The 4,978-nt window shown below is 42.7% G+C and overlaps 1 pseudogene; it reads left to right on the top strand.

The window, feature by feature from the left end:
• Positions 1-1,261: 1,261 nt before the first annotated feature.
• LOC127227632 (ATM interactor-like) lies at positions 1,262-3,657 on the top strand (annotated as a pseudogene).
• The last annotated feature ends 1,321 nt before the right edge of the window (positions 3,658-4,978 follow it).

Raw genomic sequence — 4,978 nt, 5'->3', positions numbered from 1 at the left:
GCTGATAAACACCTTCAGCAAATTAACAGGATATAAGATTAACTCAAAAAAAAATATCAGTAACCCTACTGAGGGCTGAGAAAAAAAAAATCAGAGAAACATAACCCTTTACAATAGCCACAAACAACACAAAATATATTGGGGTAATGCTAACCAAACAAGTGAAAGACCTATATAGCAAGAACTTTATGTCTTTAAAGAAAGAAATTATAGAAGATACCAGAAAATGGAAAGATCTACCATGCTCTTGGATAAGTAGGATAAACAAAGTAAAAATGGCCATCTTGCCAAAAGCAATCTACAGATTCAATGCAATCCCCATCAAAATCCCAGCACAATCCTTCGCTGACCTTGAAAGGATAATATTCCACCTTATATAGAAAAACAAAAGACCCAGGATAGCCAAAACAACCCTATACAATAAAGGAACTTTAGGAGGCATCACCATCCCTGACTTCAAGCTCTACTATAGAGCGATAATCCTGAAAACAGCTTGGTATTGGCACAAAAATAGTCAGGTAGACCAATGGAACCGAATTGAAAATCCTGATATTAACCCACACACTTACAAACACCTGATTTTTGAAAAAACAGCTGAAAGTATACAATGGAAGGAGGAAAGCATCTTCAACAAATGGTGCTGGCACAACTGGATGATGGTGTGTAGAAGACTGCAGATAGACTCATGTCTATCACCATGCACAAAACTTAACTCCAAATTGATTAAAAATCTCAACATAAGTCCAGCCACACTGAACCTTTTAGAAGATAAAATGGGAGGTACCCTTGAACAAATTGATACAGGAGATCACTTCCTGAACATAACACCAGTAGCACAGACACTGAGGTCAATAATTAATAAGTGGGACCTCCTCAAACTGAGAAGCTTCTGTAAGGCAAAGGACAAGACCAAATGGCAGCCCACAGACTGGGAAAAGATTTTCACCAACCCCACATCTGACAGAGGGCTGTTTTCCAAAATATACAAAGAATTCAAGAAACTAGTTACCAAAATACCAAATAACCCTATTAAAAAATGGGGTACAGAACTGAATAGAGAATTCTCAATAGGGAATCCAAACTAACAGAAAGACACTTAAGAAAGTGCTGGGGGGGGGCACTGAGAGAGGGACTTCATGGCCCTGTGGAAGCCATGGTGGCCAAGGAGGCAGGCTAGGCATAGGCAGCTGGTTCCATAGTTCCATCCCGGGTGCCCTGGCCATTCAGGCAAGCCCACAAGGAGCCACCAAGGGCTCCAGCCATGGAGTCATTGCTGGTTCAGGTGCCACCTGCCCAGGAGCTGATCCAGCCATCTGTGAGCAAGCTGTCCCAGGCTGTAAGAACCAATATTTTGTGCACTCTCCTTGGCTGCAGCAAGATCCTGCCTAACAGTCCTGCGTTCAACATGCACCTAGTCAAGAGCCAACGACTGCAAGATGGCATAGTAAATCTAACAATAAGAAAAGATTTAAAAACTGTCCCGAAATTCTACTGTTGTCCAATCAAAGGATGTCCTCGAGGCCCTGACAGGCCAGTTTTCTCTGGTTAAACAGCACTTTATGAAAAATACATGCAGATAAAAGCACAAATTCAGTAAATGCAGTAATTTCTACAGCACTGAATGGGACCTAAAACTATATGAGGAGGACTGCACCAAGACTTTCCAGTGTACATGTGGCTGTCCATATGCCAGCAGAACCACACTGCAGTCTCATATCTACCAAAATGGCCATGAGATTCCTGCAGAACACAGAGACCCACTTGGAAGAGAGAGGGGGGGAGGGAGGGAGAAAGGGAGGGATAGGGGAGGGAGGAAGGAAGGAAGAAAATAAATGGAAAGCTACCTGCAAAGCCAGAAGTTGTCCAGCAAAACCATTGAACCACTGAGTGACCAACCAACCCCTCACCAAGACAGTTCATGAACTGGAAGCGTCAGAAGTAAAGCTAACAGCATCATTTGAAGACTCTTGCAGCACTCATGCCAAAAAGCAGAGCATCACAGCACCTTCCAAATGCCCCCATAAGTTGCTTTTACCAAAGCCCAAGGTGGCTCTGGTTAAACTTCCAGTCATGCAGTTTTCTTCTGTGCCTGTCTTTGTGCCTACAGCCAATCTCTCGGGCCAGCCCATAGTGTTAGATGTGGATTGCAGCTCTGCAGCAGGTGCTGTACACTTAGTCCCCTTGTCAGTAGGAACCCTGATCCTCAGCCTGGACTCCCAGGCCTGCTCTCTGAAGGAGAGCCTACTTCTTTCGAAAATCATCAGTCCTATTGTTGAGCCAATCAGTATAGGTGTTCAGGTAAACTTGGGGGAAAGTCCTTGTGCTCCTTTACAAGAACTCGGAAATGCATGTCAGAACAGCATCTCCTCGATCAATGTGCAGACAGATCTCTCCTACACATCCTCCAACTTGATATCTTCTGCTCAGTGGCTCAGCCCTGTCATCCTGTTCTCAGACTGACCTGTCCTTTGATTCTCAAGTGTCCCTTCCCGTTAGTGTCCATACCCAGACATTGGTGCCCAGCTCAAAGGTCACTTCATCCATAGCTGCTCAGATGGATGCGTTTATAGACACCTGTTTCAAGCCAGGTGGGATCTCCAGAGAAACCCAAACCAGCAGAGTGCAAGACCCCACAGATGACCCTGTGCAGATAGATGGGCCACACTGGTCTATGTGGGAACATTTTTGAAAATGTCCATTCATCATATAGTGTTCCCATGGACAACATCTTGAGTAGTAGTTTAGTTTCAGAGACAGTAACTCATGGTCTTTTACCTCAGAATGACCCTAAGATATCGAGCCAAGTCATTGAAAAGCCTGCAACCTTGTTACACTTCAATGCCCAGAACAGCATGTTTCCCTCACAGAACATGACACATAATCAGATCCAAACCATATACCTACTGAGTGACTTAGAAAACATCTTGTCAAGCAATCTACCTAGTCAAGCACTGAACAACCTGAGCCTTCTGTCCAACAACAAACCCTGGGCCTGATGCCCAGCTCCCACCAGGCTCAAGCCAGAATTCCAGGATCAATTTCAATATTGAAGAATTCCTCTCAGCCTCAAATATCCAGACTCAGACTGAAGAGAGTGAACTCAGTGGCATGAACACTGAACCTGCCTTGGAATCCCTGAATATCGAGACCCAGACTGACTTCTTCCTCACAGACCCCTCCACACAGTCCTATGGGTTCAGAGGAAGTTCAAGCTTCTTCTTAGGCCTGGAAATGTTTGACACCCAGACACAGACAGACTGAAACTTCTTAGTAGTCCTCACTTGCTACTGGGCAGTATCCTGAAACACTCCAGCTTCTCCATGAGCACTGACTCTTATGACACAGAGACCCAAACTGAAGGCACCTCTCCATCTTGACACACACTGGCTCTGAAGAGCAAGGTCCAGCTAAACAGCACATAAACACAGACCATGAGCTCTGACTCTGAGCTCCTGGGAAACTTGTTCTTCACCAGTAACTTAACTCAGACAGCAATGGGTGACTTCCTTCTAGCTGATTTGGCCTGGAACACAATGGAGTCCCAGTTCAGCTCTGTGGAAACCCAGACATTCTCGGAGCTGCACACTGTCTCCAGCTTCTGAAGCTGCAGCCAGGCTCCCCTCTCCTTGTAGATTTAGAAAATGGAGACAAGGACAGCCACACATACTTGGGATGTAGTTGGTGGGGCAGCTGTTTAGATTCTCTGCAGTTCTTGATATTTTGTACTTGTGAACACAAGATTGGTGTACAAATGTGAGTGTATTATAAAGTGAAAGGTGTTGATCTAAAAAAAAAAAAAAAGAAAGTGTTCAACATCCTTAGCCATCAGAGAAATGCAAATCAAAACAACTCTGAGATACCATCTTGCTCCTGTCAGAATGGCTAAAATTAGAAACACCAATGACAACCTATGCTGGAGGGGTGGGGAATGGGACTGGAGGGGGATTTGGGGGGCATCGGAGGGAGGGAGAGGGAACTGGAATCAATATGTAAAATAAGAAAAAGTAATAAATTTAAAAAATCATCAAAAAAATTTAAGCTGGTTTTGGAATTGAAATGTGGCTCTCTCCATCTCTAAACCCAAGCATGCTAGTTAAAGTAAAATCCTAAATCTCTGTCTCATGTCAGAAGAACCTACCTCATATGGAACAGAAGAAAAACAAAATTTAAGGGACTATTGTATTTCCACTAATCTCATAATCCTTTGGTTTTATTTTGACTAACTGAAACTTTTCTTGAGGAAAAAATGCTATCTAAAAATTTGTAAGATTTAATACCCACACACACATACATACATACATACATACATACATACATACATATATATATAATTTTTTGTACTGTTATTAATGGTCATATAGAGCACTAATTCAAAAAAAAGGCTTTGTCTAGCTTTCTGTACATGATTTTGGATTTGAGCCTCTATCAGATAACTAAGAATTAAGTTTTTGTACTCTGAATGTACATACCAAATATTGATACTTTAATCTCTTTGAGATTTGCTGCATATCACATTTAAAATGCCTAGGTTTTCTATAGTGAATCATGCCCATGCCTGACAATGATCTTCGAAGTCTCCAAAAGGATGATGGGGCCTCACAATAATTCCACCAGAAATATGCTGTTAAGATGACAAACATCATCTAAAGATTGGTTTTGAATTACAAACTGCTCAGGACAATTTTAAGGTGGCTAAATGAGATGATCTAACCCCACATACTACTCTAGCCAGGACTTGAGACAAGCCCTCCAATTTCCCATTAGGCATAGACCGGACAACAAATGATAGAGCTATCTCTTCCTGTACTCAAATACAGAGTCTCTGTGTGTTAATTGGGCTGGTGTGGCAGTGGGACCAGGCCAGAAGGAAAACCTACTTGTAACAATTAACCCAATATTTTTCTTTTCAGGGTCCCCTAAAGATGTCATCACCCCCAGACAGTAGGAAGTAAATTTAAGAATATGACGCCCACATTCC

Source organism: Phodopus roborovskii, unplaced genomic scaffold (genome assembly GCF_943737965.1).
Source record: "Phodopus roborovskii unplaced genomic scaffold, PHOROB, whole genome shotgun sequence".
In the NCBI taxonomy this organism is placed as follows: Eukaryota; Metazoa; Chordata; class Mammalia; order Rodentia; family Cricetidae; genus Phodopus; species Phodopus roborovskii.
The sequence above is the reverse complement of the archived record's forward strand: the minus strand, read 5'-3'. Positions and strand labels throughout refer to the sequence as shown.